The sequence below is a fragment of the Pezoporus occidentalis genome, unplaced genomic scaffold, assembly GCF_034315485.1.
Source record: "Pezoporus occidentalis ecotype Australia unplaced genomic scaffold, CSIRO_AGI_Poc_V1 ctg23, whole genome shotgun sequence".
NCBI classification, from domain to species: domain Eukaryota; kingdom Metazoa; phylum Chordata; class Aves; order Psittaciformes; family Psittacidae; genus Pezoporus; species Pezoporus occidentalis.
Window position 1 is genome coordinate 4,837,027 of NW_026914180.1, and position 19,002 is coordinate 4,856,028.

The window sequence follows — 19,002 nt, forward strand, 5'->3', positions numbered from 1 at the left end:
ATCTTTTTTTTTCTATTACTCCAGTGAACCAAGTCTCCGCATGTTAGAAAATGTTAAAAATGTTTCTAATGTAGCTACGCTCAGGCTAGTATGAACCATGCCAGGCAAGTCATCTGAATCAGGTATTTCTTAAGATTTCAAAACTAAATTGGCTATTTTTGTAAAAGTTAGGAAAGAACCGGCTATTTTAGCTCCTGAATGCTAATTTGAATGTACGAATTTGTTTACAAAAAGGTATGCTTCGGTCCACCACCATGAAGCACCACTGGTGGAGAGCAGTAAATAGTACGGAAGGCTCTAACCAGGGGACACAGACCACAATATACAGCTCAGATTTTCCAGGAGGTGTTTTAATGTAGTTATGGCCAAAACACTAAAGGATTCGGTCACTGAACTGATCATGAAACCCCATTTTCCAAGCGGATTGTTTATAGCTCTTGCCCAGGTGCACATGATGCTTTTCCATTCCATCCCATCTTCTGACCATGGGGCAGCTATGTCCTTCTGCACTGTGGGAGCCTGGCTACCACAAAGTCATATATAAAACTTCCAGAAAGGATGATCTATAAGGAGAAAATGAAGACACAGCAGAACTGCTGCAAATGGCACAGAGGCACAGGAAGATTATGCCAGGATGCAGAGCCATCCTGCACCACACAAAGTCCAGGCTGCAGGAACAGTATGCCGCAGGGACTGGGAAAATCAAACCACACACAAGGATGATGCCTATGTGCAGGTTGTCATAAGGATGACAAACAACAGCTGAACTGGGAGGAGTCAAGAGTTTTGCCAGCCACAAAGCTCAGTCTTGCAGGCAGCAAAATGATTCAGGGTCAGAACCAAAATCCTCATTTCCAAGATAATGGAGACACTCCTGTTGGCTTCATAAGGCTTTTATGAACCTTGGCTTGCAAAGAGAGGAGTGAACAGAAAACATGAAGTGATTTTAAACCAAGATTAACACAGCTTTATCAAAGGCAGGACTTCTGCTGTCACACTTACTTTTCATGAGAACTGGGTCAAAAAGGCCCAGCTTCCATAAACATTGGCTTGTTGCCCAGGAGCTGTAAAAATCAAACATGGCCCAGTTCAGCACCTTTGCGGGTCATGGAAAGTTTTTCCTGCTATTTCAAGAGCTTTTAGATGGGACCTTGTACTTAGTCCATGTGTAGCAGAGGCAAAGCAAGGTAAGAAAGTGCTTAGAAAAGTAGCAATTCTTTTCACCAGATCTTAGGGGTTTCAGATTGAATTGCACATAGGTGCAACTGATGGTGTACCCTGCTCTCCTGACATTCAGATCAGGGTCCAGGCTGCACTGCAGCAGAGCTCCCAGCCACTGCACCAAGGACCTGTCCCATGGGACCCAGGGCATGGAGTTGGTATGGGGAGGGAAAGCAGATGGGACAGAAGGTGCATGTCCAGTACATGTGGTGACTGATGGAGTCACCACAACACCAAAGAGACTCTTTGGCCTAAGTTGCATATAGAAAAAATCACTGCCTCACACAAGGGCAAAGCAGAGAGGCTTTTGCTCTGGATCAGTTCCTTACATATAGGCAAGGTCTTGGCTGTGGAGCTAAACAGCCTCTTTCACAAAGCCTCCAGGGATTTAGGGGAGCTGTTGCCTCACCAGGAACATTAACTCACATTGCCCCCACGAGGAAGTGGCTCTCACTGAGTTTTTGATGGGGTTTTGACTGAAGCTCTGCAGCGGTGCTGCCAAGAGCTAAAGTCAAAAACACAAGAAGCAGCCCATCTTGCCATATGGCCTGAGGTGCTGAGCAATAAGGCTTTGCCACCTTTGCTATCATCTTCTGCAATACCATGGCTTCACACTGAAATCCTTCTGGGGTCAGAAATCAGACTCTGCTTCTCCCTCTGTTTCAAGACCCCCTGCTACTGCTGATGAAGACAGCTGCTGCTGGGATCTGATAAAGAGATGTTTTTTTCCTCTGCAGGAAATAAAAGCAGCTCTGGATGTGGACTTCAGCAGTGTTAGATTTGGTGCTACTCAACATCAGAGCCTCTGGAAGAGTCTACCCTTGACATACCAAAGTGAGTTTCTCTCAGCAAAATCAGATTGCAAAACTCACCATGGAGTACAAGAGAAAAAGACCCCAGAGCCTGATGAGAACTTACTGACAACACAAGCTCCACAGAAGGCTTGCTCTCAGCCTTTCCCAGCAGAATTTGATTCCTGGTCTCAGATCCTGTCTCTGGTGTGCCCTGCCAATGATAACATCTGACTCCTCTGACGCATGCCCTGTGGCTCCACTTGGCACTCCAGATCACCAGCATGCCTGCTGGAGACAGACATGAGCTCATCCTCCTCTTCTGCATGCACAGTGAGTTTCTAATAGCCACAGACCAGACCGCCTCATGTTCCACCAAGATGACTCTCACTGACATCCAGGTAACTGCTCTGCACTAGCAGGGGTCTGGAGTGCAGACTGAAGTCTGCAGGATCCTGGATGTTCCTTAAACCACCACCAGCTACATTTGCTCTGAATGTTATTTTCCACAGAGTGCTTCAGTTTGTGAGTTTTGATCCTATCTTCTACTGCTGTCAGACAAGGAGGTAGGAAAGCCTACAAATCCTTATTACTTACTGGTTTTCAGCTAGGTCCAAATCAATTTGTATTAAGGTACGCAGGACGTATACTAAATTCTTGCATCCTGCCTGACACCAAGGAGATGGAAGTTTTTTTATTGTTATCGTGGCATTTATGTTGAAAAGTTTTGTGGCACCTGTGCAAAGGAAAGCAGAATAGCAATGGGCAGAAAGCTAGATGATGCAAAAGAGAGCAAGAGTGCAGAATAAAAACCAACTGTTTGAACTGCACAACATTAGATATTATGCAGGAGAAAGGCATAATTAAAACACTCTTAATTTGTAAGTTGTTACTACTGCCAGCCCTGGGTCTGTGGGAGATGGGCCCAAACTGTGAGATTATCTGCAAAGCCCCAGTGAAGTTAGTAAGAATTCATTAGGCAGTAGCAGGACCTCCTCCAGGTATATCTGCTTCCTGGGCTCCCTGGAAGCCCCTAGTTCATCTGCATTCCCCACTTCTCTGGGTTCCCAGTAAATGCCTTTTATGCATTTTAAACTGTGAGCTCTGCAGTCACAGACTTCTTCCTCCACTGTTGCCACAATACAAAGCACATGACCATGATCTCTAAAACTAGTTGTGTTAGGGGAAAAAGCCTGTAATCACATAAAAGCTTTCCATGACCTTGTTGTATAGTTGGATCACAACCTAATTGCTAAACGTTGCATGTTTCCCTAAAGACAAAACAAATATGAAGAAAAGCCACTAGATTGTGAAGGCTGGCAAAGCTATCTACCATCTGCAGAAATTCAGCTGGGCCTCCAGCAGATAACAACAGAAGACAATACCTTTAGTTTCCTTGTTTTTCTCTCCTCTTACACAATGGAATATCTTCTCCACTTAGAACTTGGGGCCCCAATCACCTGACTCTGGGACCCTGCTATTGTGAAATGCTGGAACTAATATTTTCTGTGTATCTGTGGTAAAAGTCAACATCATCTTGAAATTCCAGAGTAGAATAATTGCCTCTGGTCCTAAACATGATCCTCCTGCTACTCCAACTAGAAAAAAGTTCTTGCAAAGCTTGCACTGCAAGCACACACAGTTGTAGCAGTTAGGCGTGGGTTGGCTGCCTGTTTTTGGTAAAATCTCTTGGTTTTGGACTCTTTAAAGGCACTGATCTCAGAGAGCAATGCAAGGCCATCTGTCGCCTCGTCCGTGCATAAGGGTTGCAAGGTACAGGAGGAAGGATGTCTCTACAGGAATGACCTTTTGCGTTTTAAGAACAAGCTGGGAGCGCTTTGTGTGCCTCATGTTCAGGCAGTTCTGCTCTGGAAATAAATGTCAGAGCTAGAAGCATGTCCACGTGCCCCAGGGACCTTGGCAGGGATTCAGCACAGTGCTGCACTGTCTGCCTCTCATGGGCAGAGCCGTCTCCTCCCTTCCCCTCAATTTTTATTTTTACTGTGAATTTTAGGGGTTTTAGGCCACTTACAACTTTCTGCTTAGGTACAAAGGCAATCCTCTGCTGAAAGATGACACTGGCCTTTTTGTTCCTAGATTGGTGCCTTCTCCATGAGTAGATGAAAAGCCTCATCTCATCCACATAGACCATGTTGCTATATATGATGCTCATTTAGTTGATTGCAGTGCCCAGCATCCCCAGTCTCAGAGCAAAACTCACTGATGTTCGCTGTATTACAGCATGGGTAGCTGCTTTCAAAGTGACTTGCTTTTCTTTTTTAATTTATGCCTCTAATTTGCTATCCAAATGGAAGCTTCTCCCATGAGTATTTCTTTTCTACAGGCAAAGGCCAATATTTGAGGGCAATTGTTTCCAAACCAAGTGGCTAAAGTCACGCTGACGCTGTTATAATTACATGAGTTTGTATTATGCAGACTTGATTCCCTTTGTGTCCTCCTCTAGACTGTGGCAGATGACGGTAATGGAGAATATGCTGCTGTATTATATCCTAAAATTTTAGTTTCCTGTTTTGGAAACTTGCATATCTCATATATTCCCTTCTGGTAAATGTCCATGCTCTGGGGAACTGCTCCCTTGCCCATGTGTTAATGAGTACTTCCTATCATTAGACCCAGGAATCATTACTGTCTAATCATAACTGGTTACAAAGCAATTAACAGTGAAAAAAAGCTCTTAAAGAATGCTGATGGTGTTCTGAAGCAGGTCTTGCTTTCCAGCTGCCACCTGACATGGGACTTATAGGAGAAAGCATCCAAAGCCTGCCCTGCTCCCATGTCTGTCCCCCATCCTGAGCAAGGCACAAGAACCCACCTTAGCCCCCATGCACATACGATGGCCAACACATAACCCAGGCCAGCTCATCACACTGACTAGCCACATGCTGGGCAGAACTGCCCATGCTCATCCTGTTATTTCCCTCTCTCTTTTTCCCCTGCTTAGAGACATATGATTGTATTTAGGATGTTTTCTCCTTTTGAAGGAACTGTTGCAGGAGAGATGCAATAAGATACCTTAAGGTCCTTCTGCAAGCCCATCCACATGGGACCCACATGTCAAAGACAGCCACCAACACCAGGGGCACTTATCCCGTATTCCTGTAAACCAAAGGAGCTCAGAAATACAGTGAGGGGATGAAATGGCACAGTTCAGCTTCCTCCAAAGTAAAACCTAAATCTGGACAGCTGTGCTCAAAAGAGAGCCTAAGGTGGGTGGCCCAGTGCTTGGTCTCTGTTGCAGACAGAAAATGTTAACTAAGATTTTATCCTCACTTTTGGGTTTTAAAGATGTTTGGAGGAAAATGGCAGAACTGAGAATTTTAGTGGTAAAGGTTTTAGTGGTAAAGCTGCCACTACACCCAGGAAAGAAAATCAATACACAAGTTAGCTAAACTCTGCATTCCAGATATAAAGGGAACAAAGGATCCTGTGAGGACTCACTGTACTATTAAGTACTTTATACCAGCCATTTATTCCTGCAAAAATTCCCTCAAATTAATGTGTTTGTTTACACACATCTGATTGATAAGGCACAAACACAACCAGAATGATACTTGGTTTAGTGTCCCAGTTCACTGCTAATCTGCACAAGCACCACTGGGAGCAGGCTGTGGTTCAGTTCAGATCAGGACAGTGGTCATGTCTTCTCTGGACAGAAATCAGCAGATGTGGGTTAAGTACAGCCAGAGAAACAGAATTTCAAGTGACTTGCTCTAGGGCAGAAAAAAGAAGTTATAAGAAAATTGGGACTGAAACCTGGACTAGCTCAGTTCTGCATGCACACGTTCACCACACAACCATCTTTCTTCTCCCTTGACCAGGGTGAATGCATAAGACCAGACTTGAATTCAAGCTACCCTGTGGTTAAAGCAAGTTCTGTGCACTTAGCTGGAAACCATCTCTGAGGCCCAGCCCTGGTAACTCTCACCAGGAAACGGCATGTGCCTCTATACAAAGAACATGGGTTTAATATGTACAGGACACATGGCATAATTCGTCCTTCCTCACTTACCTACATAGTCAATTATACCACAGCGTGATGAAAACAAAGCACTTTTAATCCTAATTTGGGAGCACGGTGCTGCTTCTTGCTCAGCTCTAACCAATGTTACATGCCATGAGGCAGGGCAAGGCCAGATACACATGGGTATCCAGATGCACTGTCCTTCCCCACATCTGCCGATCCAAACTGCAGTAGAATTTTCCTGGATTTGAAGTCGAAACACCAGTGGTTTAGAAGAAAATCAAAGGATCAACTTAAAGCTATAAAATAATACATCACAAAAGAAGGACTAGCAGAGGACCTGGTGCTGGAAGAATAGCAGTGCTGGAGGGCAGAACTGAAAGCCATTATCAGAGCTTTGTGAGGACACTGACACATGTAGTCAGTCACATCACATAAGACATCGTCAAAGCTTTCAGTCTGTCTGTTTAATGAAGTTTATATTGCTCCCATAGGCTATGTCTACATGGAGGATTTTCAAAAATCTCAGTAGCCTCAGTGAAGGGAAGCTCCATCAGCACCAGCAATGCTGGTACTTTGTTATTAACCCTGCTTGAGAAAGGTTTTACAAAGCTATGGTAGAAATGCCAGCTGTAGCAACATTCATGCTGCCATGAGGCTACAATGATCAGAGGAACCCACACTTGTAGGAAGACATAATATCTTTTATTTAACCAGTGCTTTTTATTAACTATTGCTGGAAAAACCAAGCAAGGATAAAAGCTGTAGGAGACAAAAAGTTGGCAGTGAAACCTGTCAGACTAATGAGTCCATACTCAGCCCCTGTGTAAACAGGCTGAAGTGAAGAGTATCACTCTCTGTCTACACTAAAGCACTCAAGTAGAAGGAAAAACCTTTGGAAAGAGGTAGGAGAAGGTGAGAACCCTGTTGAAGAAAGCAGTCACTATGCCAGAGAAGCAGTGTGGGGTGACACTATGGATGGAGAAGCTGCTCCCACAAGGTGCCAAACATCCCTCAAGTCCTGCTCTAATGAATTCAATCTGGCATCTCACAGTCAGATCCTGAGAAACTAGTGGAAAGCTTCCTGATTTATTGATACGCTGGAAGACAGGGCACAGAGCCAGCTGGCTGAAAGCAGACTGTCCTGCAGCAACTGCAAAGATGCTAAATCACCAAACAGGGTAGAGTGGAGATGTGTCATTGCCAATATTTGGCAGCCTTGTTTATTGATCCAGTCCTCTGAGAGTATTACATGCTGCCACATTGCACAAGTGGAATACTGATAGAGCAACACATCGCTCTGGTGCTGCCACTATTGCAGGGGTGAGGCAGCTCTGCAAAGCATAACAACATGCTCTACACAGAGCATGGCAGCAGTTCCTAGCACAGGGGCCACAGGAAAGCCTCACAGGTTGGCACATTGCTCTCACTGAAAACTGAAAGGGTGAAAGATTAGGAGGTAAGAGCTCTCTGGACATCAGGTTATCTGTAAGGTGATACTTTAACTTACTCTCTGACTTTCTAGATGCCTGATGGGTTTTTTTTCAAATGTACTGAGAGTACGTGCCCCATCCAGTCTCCAGCTATTCCCCAAATTGGAAAATGTGCTCTCTAAAATCCTTGCTCTGAATATGTCTTAAAATGAGTAAACAGTTGTAGTTTTACTAGAGAAGGAGTAAAATTCATACTTCTTGGCAATATTGAATGTGCTGCAGCACTAGCAGCGCTACTCTGCTGAAGCACGGCACAGGGCTGTGAGAATGGCTATGCTGGAGTACAAGTTATCTCTACACTAAAATAAGATAAAAATTAATCTTTAGTCTTTTGACTGGTTTAAAAAGGCTTAAGCAATGCAGACAACAATTAGAGCATGTGCTAGCAAATGTCATGCCAAGTAATTTGATGTTGGGAAATATGCTGTAGGTGATATCTCAATCCCTTCTCTCTACATCTGAGATATCCTCTCTAACATATTATTCATCTAAGTTAAACAGAGGCAGAGATCACCTGTCCCTGGGGTGAGCAGCACCCTGCCTCTTGCTGCAAACCCTACTCCAGATACAGGATTGCTTTCCCCCATACGTGATGGAAAGAGGAGGAAGTTTAGTGGGATTTTGCTTTCAAAAGATTCACTTCCTCAGTGATTTTCACTTCTTCTCAACTTTTGCATAACTTGCTTTTTCTGAAGCTGGCAAAGAAGCTTGCCCTGCACATTAACTCTTCCCCCCACCCCCCCCACCCCCCAAATCTGTAAGCTCAAGGTTTGTGATTTAACATCAGTCCAAATCCAAGGACATGAATGTTGTTTCGGCAGCTGAGGTGCAATGGAATCTAAAAAATAATCTAGGATACTTTTTTTTAAGGGCTTAGAGCTAACAAATCAACAAGGAATAATTGAAACTATACAAGTTCTCAATCTGCATACACCAGCAACTTTTGCCTACATCCATGCGACTGAAAGAAGCTGTGCCACTGACTTCAGGGTTTTGCACTTTTAAATGCCTTTGATAAATGAAGCCAGGGTGCCAAGGAAAACACCAGTGCAAAGAACTGTGGTGAACTTTGTGATGTATCAGGAGTCCAGGCATGCCTTTAGTCTTCTGACTAGCTTAAAAAAGCTTAAGCAACACAGACAACAATTACAGCTGTGCTAGAAACTTGACTGATCCCAGCAGAAATCTGCAGTACCAATAACATTTTTGAATGCTTGTCAAAGCCTTTTCTCAGTTTTTAATTAGCTTCTGCAAGAGGTAATGGCTTACAGCTTGGAACAGAGAGCTGGGAGTAAAGGCATCCAGGGTGCACTCCTAGCCAGGGAAGCGACAAGGCAGGTGGCTTTGGGATACCGGCTGCAGCCCCTCTGCCCAGCTTCCGTAAGTGCAAACTGGGTAAAATAACACTTGCAGCCCAAGGATGATAAAAGACCTAATTAGATGGTTTTGGGGAGCTCGCTGCCCCTCTGATGAATTGTGCAAGAGAAATGAATAGTATTATCATATGGGTAATGAGCTCTCACAAGACAGGGACTCCTTTGTTCAAAGACAGAGGCTTTTTCAGCAGCAGCCAGGATCCAGCAGAAGTTTATTAGAGAAAAGTAAGCGTTGCTCATCTCTGTGTAACTGAGAATATATTGCTTTATATTAGGACGATTTATCTGCAATGCATTGCATTCCTCAGAGTCTTTACCTTTAGGGAAAGTCATAGGAATAACTTCTCAATGAGTAGTTTTGTTATGAAAATGAACTTTAGTTATCTTATGAATTGTTTATCTTAAGGCTGCACAATCACTTTGATTATAGAAGTCTAGCGTTATTCAAAAGACTGCAGAATCTCAGGTGAGTAGATGAATATTGAAAAGATATGAGGGATACTCTGCTTTTCTGATTCTGTTCCACTCATCTGCCTATTTCTCAGATGAAGAACGAGAGTGTAATTTTATTGCAACCTGTTATTGTGATGCAGGAGAAGCAATTACTATGTGTATACAAAAGATCATTAAATATTTCCACCAGTAGCCACAAGTCATGCCAGAAACTTACTATTATCATACCATATTTTCGTTACATTCCCCAGAAGAAACTTCCCTAACAATTAATTCCAGCAACAGCATAAGGAAACCAAAGCAGAAGATAACTTTTCAGCCATCCTTACAAGCAGATTGAAATGAAAAATGGGGTGACAAAAAGTAGCTGAAACTTTGTAAGTTCTTAGCTAGTGCAATATTATACACAGACTTGAGTGACTATAGGTTTTGCCGCCACACAAGTCAGAGGTGGAGCTGTGTCCATGCAGCAGTGACTCGCTGCACGCTGCAGAGGTGAAGCAACCGGCCCAACCCTCTGTTTTTCACTGCTGAGAAAAAAAATAAGCACTGACATCCCTTCTCCCAGCCACGCACTGCCACCTGCACTCTCAGGGCAAAATCCCAACAGTTCCAGCACCTCGGGTTAGTCCCATACACTCACAGGACAGGCCCCGAGACAGCTGCCCTTTAGACATTTGTGTGTGGCAGCAAACGGTTCAGTCACTCGCTGCTCTGCTTCTCTCCTTTATAGTGCATTTTCCCTTTTTTGCTGCCTTCACCAATGACGGCAGGAAACACCAATGGGTTTTCTGTTGCTATATCATGTTTCTACATATAGACTAACATGAGGCTACATGCAGCATCCCTACAGTATTCACAGCCTAAGTGTAAAAGGCACGGAGTCCTAATGTATGACATTTATGAATTATGAAGGATGGACTTTGTATTGCTACAGTGCCATGGAATCCACCAGACCAGCAATATCAGTCTCATGCCTTTCCTCATGACCCACCTTTCCTCATCACGCTGCACTGAACTGCCCTGTCTCTCCCAGTCCCTCCCAGCTGCTGGTTGCTGCCCACACAGCTCCACTGCTGTGGCCATGGAGCAAAGGAGGGCTGGAAAGCAGCCACGCTCTGTCTCACTTCCTTTCCCAGATGGGCAGAGTGCCTCTGTCTCCCCTGAAAAGTCCCAGTCCAGAGCAGAGTGTCCATGGGGTCAGCAGCTGCACTCTGTGAGTGTGAGTGGAAGGCAGTGCCCAGCTCCAAGGTGGGCAGTGGATGCAAAGGCTTTCCCAAGAGAAAAGAATAGTGGTAGATGAGAAAATCCTGAGCCTCAGGAGCAGATGAAGATCAGGAGCGGACCTCTAACAACGTCTCATGCTGCAGCATCCAAAAGGCAGCAAAGTCTCCCAGGCACAGGTACCAGCCTGCCAACAAGGTCTGCTGCAGCTCAGGGAGAGGAAAAGGGAAGGAGGGGCACTCATGTTTGAAAGAGAAGGTGTTGTGGGTATCAGTGGACATTTTTAATTCTCACACCCTGTGACAATGCCCAGTGAACAGGTAGGATGTGTGTGAGACGTACACCTCTGCCACTATTATAGGGCAGAATGGAAAAATGATATATTCTGTCTCCTCTGAAACATTAAGAGAAGCAGAATAGCTTTGCAACTGCTCACAGCCATACTACTTAACAAGGAGCTGCAGGCAGTTATGAAATAGGTATAAACAGTGTTCCAGGGCTCCTGAGGTTCCATATGCATTAATCAAAGATAAGTCAGAACGATGATAGCACCAGAGCCATCAGGTTAGCTTTGCCTGCAACTGAAGACAGACATCGCAACAAAGTGCTTCTCTTTCCACTGTTTATTTCCAGCTGTTTTGCAACTTGTTGCAACTGTAGAGCTCATGACCTTCCTCAGGTTTTTCAAGCTATGTAATCACTCCAGCGACATGTTTAACAGAAGACCAGTTTTGCATTAGATTCTTAGCAGATTTCAGCCGTGATCTTCCTTACTTTTTGTCTGTATATGACTAAATTCAGCACCTGCGGTGTGACTGCAGTCCTCCAGCTACATAATACATACACCAGATAGAGGGAAATCTTGCCTGTATTGCTTCTTTAGTTTTCTTCTGGAAGGCGTCACCAACTGGAAGGAGAAGTACCACAGAATCACAGAATACCAGGTTGGAAGGGACCTCAAGTGCCATTTGGTCCAACCTTTCTTGGCAAAGCATGACCTATATTAGATGTCCCAGCAGCCTGCCTTGCCAAATCTTAAAAGTGCCCAAGGTTGCGTAATCTGCTACTTCCTGAGGGAGATTATTCCAGTGGCTGTTTGTTCTTATTGTGAAAATTTTCCTCTTCTGTCCAGCTGGAATCTCCCCAGGAGTAACTTGTACCCATTACCACTCATCAGCTTGATGCCACCATGGTGGTAAAAGCTGACACTTCAATGTGGGTAACGCTTCTCATTGGCAAGTCAACAGAACATTTTTCTTGGTGAGTTTTGTTACTTTGAGGTGAAAAATTCTGGATCCAGCTCGTATTTTCCTATCTTAACCCACTGGAAAGTGTTCTGATACTGCCAAAATTAAGCTAGTAATATCCATTTATTATAGCAGAGAATACAGCACAACTCTGTAGTATAGCCAATACTTTAAGGTAAGCTTCTTTAAAATTAGACCAATGTAATGGTAGCTACTGCAGATTAACATAGGTGTAAGCACAGAACTGGAGCATAAGATGAAGGCCTCAGGGTCCTTCTTTCTGGATCTCTATAGCTGTTCCACACCTCTATTGCTACTCTGAATCCAGTAAGTGTGATGAAAGTAGCCTGCATAGCCAGAAAAGGCGTTTCCCCTTTGCCACCAGTTACTGTGAACACTTAAGTAGGCAAATATTGGGCAATCCTTGTGACTCTGATGATGTTCTGGTATATCTCTGCTTGAAAAACAAGAGTCAAGACAAGTCAGTGTCTGAGCAGAATTATTTCTGCTGTAACAAAAAAAAAAAAACCAACCACCCAACAAGTTATTTGCAAAGTAGTTCTTATAACAAATGTTGTAAAGAAAAGGTTAGTAGGTCAACAGATGAAAACGTGACAGCACTTCTTACAGCATTTTCCAAACTCCTACTCAGTCTACTTTTGAAACTAAACAGCATTCATCCCTGGGGACCTTGCTTACTACATCCTAGATCTTGGGAAATACACACTTTCTATTACTAATCATTTTTGCCTTTCCTTGAATTTCCGCCCTCTGCTCTTCTTTCACTAGTCATGTCCTCATACAATGTTTACCTGGTGCTTTTTCAATTAAACGTTCCTGGGACAGTCTGGGACACCCACTGTCTATTTTTCTAATCTGATGCAACTGCTTGTGGTGTCCAGAGAAGATAAGCAACAGACTCAGTGCAGAAGACAGCCATCCTAGATCACATCAAAGCTCTATCTAGATCAGTATCTGACAATGGCCAGTGGGTTAAGGACAGCACAAGCTTACATGGTTTGCCCTCCAGAATATTTTCCCAGCTTCTAGCAACTTCTGGTTTAGGAACTTTATAAAATATAAAGGCAACATTAATGGTGTCTTTATATTTAATATAGTTATTTTATATACATATTTCTCCTAGTTACTTGTTTTATCGCTTTCTCAGTCCTTGCAAACAACATACTGTTGTAGGTTGCAGATTTCAGATTCTGTGGCAGCAAACTAAAACAAGGGGTTTTTTTTACTGCTATGTAAGTGAAGTCTCATCATCTGGGGTTATTTCACACCTAATGAAAAGGCTATGCTTAATTGTATTCTGATTTCAAAGAAACAATTAAGTTCTTCAGGTTTGGATATCAGTGATTCAGTAGACACATTCTTTACTGAGTCATTAAAAACATCATTACCTCAGCATGTGGATATTGCTGGAGGTATCAGCCTTAATACTGAATAAAACCTCAAAGTTCTCAGCACTCTGAGACTTTAAGAAAGAACTGACCCAGCTTGAGTATTGCCAGCTCTGCCTCCCTCAACCTGCATGGCTGAAATGACCTTAATATGCTAATTTTTACATCTTCAGCTGCCACATATACTTGCTCTATTTGATGATTGCCCTGTCCTATCCAAGAGGAAGCTGTAGGGAGCTGTACTTGAGAGCCAAAGCACGTGATTCATTAAGACCTCACTCCATTTTATGACTATGGTACTGTCTCTAATTACTGAATAGATTAAACAAGCTAAGCACTCCAGCAACCTGTTATTAAGATTACCTGAAAACACAGCTGAGTCTAGCTATTAGAGGTGTGACCAACTCTAGTTTGAAAAAAAAGACATCTAAATGAGAGCAACTCCTCCCCTCCCATCCAGTCTCACCTGACTTCTGCTGATCCGTCACACCCTTAACATTTTTAGCTGAGTTAAGATGAAACTACAGAGGAAACCATGAGTTACATGTGATTCAGCAGCAGGTTAATATGATAAAAGGAGGGTGTCCTTGTTCCTTTACTAATGTGCTCTGCACAGCAACTCCTCTCTTCCACCACAACACTGGCTATGCTTGCTAGCTAGCACTGGAATCAGTTCTGTTAATAGAAAACATGCCTGTATGAGCCCATCCTCTCGAGTACATGCTGCTACTAAGTGCCTGATATGGGAGCTTCTGCAGAGTCGGCAGGAAGTGAGTTTACTTAGCCGGGATTGCACTGCAATCGACCGTGAGCACTCTCACTGCAATGGTGTCAACACACCAGCCCAGCAAAGGCAAATAAAACCTTCCTGCTGTCACAAGCATTTGATTCTTGCAAAAATAGGTCATCCAGAAAAACAGACTGCTAGAAGCACACAGACAAATAAACAGCTTTTGGACATGTGTGGCAGAATGGGGAAATACCTTAAAAAAACAGAACCAGTAATTCAGTGGGAGAAATAATCTTGCTATCCCAGGATTCCAACTGCCACATTGAAGCCAGTGTGAATACAGCCTATGACTTCAGCGTGCACAGGATCAAACTCCCGGGACTTAGTTCTGCAAGGCATTAGGCACTCCTGTCCAGTGCTGAAAGCACTGGCTTTTCTGTAGAAGCTCAGGGCCTTTTAGTGCTGATACTTCCTGAAAGTTAAAGATAAACAAACGCATGGGTGCAATACAGGAGCTAATGACTTCTCACCTGCTTTCGACAGAAACATAAATTGCTGGTTTGACTGATTACAAGAGTGCAAGAGCTCAGTTACAGGTGAGATAGCACCTCTAATCACAATCTCTTCACAATAATAAAAAATAAAGATAACCAGGTAAATAGAAATCTATATTAAATGAAACAAACTAGATCCTTTTTGCGATACCATCTTAATATGTTATTACTTATGAGTCTATGAGTCTATTACTTAAATACCTAAACATTTAAAATTGAACCAATGACCTGGATTAAGGCTTAAGGTCACCACATTCTATTAATTTAAAGTAATACAAATTATGGTCAAGCAGTCCATGTTTGCTGCTGAAGGTGAAAAGTAAAACCATTCTGCTGGAGCCACCAGGAGCCTTGCCTACAAACACAGTGTATTCAATCTACTCCAATTTAGTACTAAATAAATTAAACTAATTAGTAACTAACTAGTTTATTTAAAGTTGGAAAACTCTCCTGATCTGGTTGTTTAAGGAGCCAGAAAGATTGTTTTCCTGGCCTCAGACAGATGAGGGGCTGCCACCATAGGTCTCAGAGCACACATAAGCCCAGCTTGATTCGAGGTAAGAGTACAAAGAAGTGTTATATCTCTGCCTTGCTCTCTCCAGTGCTCCTTTAGGAGCCCAATCACAACAGCTGATTCTGCACACTGCTGCCAGAGCCTTCAGAGGCTGTTGGAGAGGCCTCCACGCAGCCGTGACACAGATAACCTGATGCTGAAATGGAGGAGACATGGATTTGACAGATGTTCATGCAACACTTTGCTTGAATCAATACAGTCTACTGGTCCAAAGTCAACTTTCTACATGGCAAACAAACTGAGGTCAGTGCATCCCCAGCCTTGTTAATCCGCAATCCAGACAAGCCACACGTAGATAACTGAGAATTGATTTCCACAGAGAAATGGTAGACAAATGACTATAAACTGCCTATTCAGTTTTTTATCTAGAAGAAAAAATACATGTTTTAACTATTGTCAGTGATAAACAACTTATTGTTTTGGGTTTTTTTACGAAAAAAACCCTAAAATATCCAAAACAAAAGACAATGAAGTGGCTTATTTAAGGCATGGCTTCTTGTTTGCTGATTTGAAAAGCAAAACAGTGCTACTAAGACAGATCAAGAAGCCTGAACTGTCTCTTAGAATAGAATTATCCACCATAACTTCACACGGATTAAAAAGCAAGTAGAGAAAAGTGAATTTAAACTGGCTCTGGATCCTTCCCCTTTCAGTCTTCTCAGGAGACAATGTCTGGTGGCATTATCAGATGGACTAATTGAGGAAATAGGAAATGAGCTTGAAACAACTATGGCTCAGGCAGTTTGGGAGGAAAAAAAGAAAAAATACTGGTTATCAGCAGAAGATGTCACTAGTAGCTACTGCAGTCATAAATATTAAGGTTTGCTGTTTTCTTTCTTGTTCTTTAGTTATGTGTTGATACCTACTCCGTGGGACTGTGGGCCTAAGAAGGAGGGAAGCTTTATGTACATTAGTTTGGAATAAAGAACAAAATTTTGGCTTTTCTCCTCTTGAGCAGTTGAGTCAATCGATGTGCTCCTAACTGCTGCCCAGAGGAGAAGAGAGCTTTGTTTATCTTCTTGATGTACCACACTGTCCCACATAACATCCTTAACTCTAAATTGGAGAGACATCAATTTGATAGATGGACAACTCGGTGGATAAAGAATTGGCTGGATGGCTGCACACAGAGAGTTGTGGTCAACGGCTCAATGTCCAGCCAGAGACCAGTAATAAGTGGTGTCCCTCAGGGATCAGTCCTGGGACTGGTCTTGTTCAACATCTTCATCACTGACATGGACAGTGGGATTGAGTGCGCCCTCAGCAAGTTTGCTGATGACACCAAGCTGTGTGGTTCGGTTGATACGCTGGAGGGAAGGAATGCCATCCAGAGGGACCTCGACACGCTTGTGAGGTGGGCTGATGCCAGCCTCATGAAGTTTAACCATGAGAAGTGCAAGGTCCTACCCCTGGGTCGGAGCAATCCCAGGCACAGCTACAGGATGGGCAAAGAAGAGATTCAGAGCAGCCCTGCAAAGAAGGACTTGGGGGTGTTGGTCGATGAGAAAATGAACATGAGCCAGCTACATTGTGCTCTTGCAGCCCAGAAAGCCAACCGTATCCTGGGCTGCATCAAAAGAAGCGTGACCACCAGGTCCAAGGAGGTGATCCTGCCCCTCTGCTCTGCTCTCGTGAGACCTTACTTGGAGCATTGTGTGCAGTTCTGGTGTCCTCAACACAAAAAGGACATGGAACTGTTGGAACAAGTCCAGAGGAGGGCCACGAGGATGATCAGGGGACTGGAGCACCTCCTGTATGAAGACAGGCTGAGAAAGTTAGGGCTGTTCAGCCTGGAGAAGAGAAGGCTGCATGGAGACCTCATAGCAGCCTTCCAGTATCTGAAGGGGGGCTTATAAGGATGCTGGGGAGGGACTGTAGTGACAGGACAAGGGATAACGGATTAATTCTTAAACAGGGGAAGTTTAGATTGGACATAAGGAGGAAGTTCTTTCCTGTAAGGGTGGTGAGGCACTGGAATGGGTTGCCCAAGGAAGTTGTGAATGCTCCATCCCTGGTGGTGTTTAAGGCCAGGTTGGACAAAGCCTTGGGTGACACGGTTTAGTGTGAAGTGTTCCAGCCCGTGGCAGGGGGGTTGGAACTTGATGATCTTAAGGTCCTTTCCAACCCTAACTATTCTGTGATTCTGTGATTCTGTGACACAATAAATTGTAAAGGAACTGCAAGAGAACAATCAAAATTATTTTAGCTATTGGGAGCAAATCTTTGTAAAAGACCTGGAATAAAAATTTCACACCTCTGTACAAATTCAGTTTTTCCCCAAAGGTAGGACTGATCACCTATGCGGCTGCGGGTTGGTATACGACAAACTCCTAGAGAGTTCATTCAGTTCAGCACCACTCTGAACAATAAAAAAGCCTTTGTAGCAGTTTTGCTAAACGTTATCTTCTTACACCTAGTTCTGAATTATGTTTACTAATGCTTGGTTTAAGTTGAAGTCCAAACCATTTCTCTAGGGCAAAAGGCCAACCGTGCACCCACTGGTCATAAATCCTCTCTGTTCCCCTTGCATTTCTGCTGGTCTCTTTTTCATGCTGAAGAGCAGCCATTCAAAGAGACTGAGTGAAGTTTTTTTCATGCACAGTATTACATTAAGTTATGGTTTTAATTGCTTTTCAGCTGCTTTGCATCTAACCCTGAAGAACACCTCATTGCAAAAGCAATTACACACTCCACTCCTTGGGAAGAGTTAAAGACAAGCTATAATGCAAGTTAGCTCCTCATGCAGAGTGTGTTTGCCAAACCACTGTCTCCCAGTCCTTGTTCTCTCTGTTCCCGTAAGAAAGATACTGATGGACGTAATTGATCTTCAACATGAAGTAGCAGCAGACTTTATTTCTACAGAGAATCCAGATATATTACACAGACAGGAACATTAAAGACATGCCAATAATTCCTACAGCATTTATTATACTGTTATCTCAAACACTAGTTGAATTAATAGTTATCTGTAAAATATACACTCGTCTACACTAAAACACTCATACCAGATACAGTAGGTCTTTAAAAAAAAAGGTAAACTTCCTTTTTCATTCAACAGAATTTTTCATGAATGAATCTTTTGGAACAAACCCACATTTTTGCTTTCCCCATTGATATTTATTAGTAAAGGCTATTTCCTAATAGGAAGCAAAATGTCAATGACCTCCCTCAGCAAATTAGGTTGTGGACTTTAAACGTGCTTAAATATTTCAAGTGCAAATTTACCTTTTGTTTGTGGGGAAAGTCACTGAAAGTCATTCGGCAGTTAGGCATTTCTGACTGGCTGCCAACTGAAATACCAAATATTCATGACAAAATTTCTCCTGTGAATGGACAAGACTTGGCTTTAGCAGATCCAAGTAGGTGTGGAGAAGCATAGAGAAACACATTCCTTTCCCAACCTCATGAAAGCTTCTCTGCTGCTTGAGTCTTCAGTAATGAGTCTTCAGTAATATTCCAAGACCAAATAACAGGGCAAATTCTGCTTGCCCAACTCAGATAAGCTTTTACAGTAAAGTCAATGAAATACGTCTATAATCCAGGTTAGAAAGCTTTGTCCAAGTCTTTGGGCAAAACCAGATGGAAGTATTCAGAAAACAGAGGGTTACTGGGATAAAGGTCTGATGGAGAGTGAGAAATGTCCTAGGCTACTCATACCCATATCACCAGTGTCACTAAACACAGCACCCAGGGAAAAGGCACGACTTGAAGAAGGAACTAATTTTCATGAATGGCTGCCAGAAAATGAGGATCAGGTGCCGCTATACTATTACTACTGGTTGTTTACGTACAAGAAGCAGGAAAAAAAACTGCAGAGAAATAGGATTAGTAATACTAACCTCAAAATCACAAGGAAAACTGTCAGTACCTATTTAGTATGTTAACAAATACCAAGCTGGAGAAGGGAAGTGGTACCATTTTTAGCCTGCTTTCTTAATGAAAAAAAGA

General features: G+C 43.1%; 1 long non-coding RNA gene across 2 annotated transcripts; it reads left to right on the forward strand.

Annotated features, from left to right (window-relative positions):
- The first annotated feature begins 1,914 nt into the window (after positions 1 to 1,914).
- On the forward strand, positions 1,915 to 16,056 carry LOC134165084 (uncharacterized). 2 transcript variants are annotated; one of them, XR_009965361.1, is made up of 4 exons: positions 1,915 to 2,413; positions 2,525 to 2,578; positions 15,083 to 15,297; positions 15,903 to 16,056. It is a non-coding gene; the product is annotated as an uncharacterized LOC134165084 (long non-coding RNA). The 2 variants fall into 2 exon arrangements; XR_009965360.1 differs by having other exon boundaries at positions 1,915 to 2,578.
- The last annotated feature ends 2,946 nt before the right edge of the window (positions 16,057 to 19,002 follow it).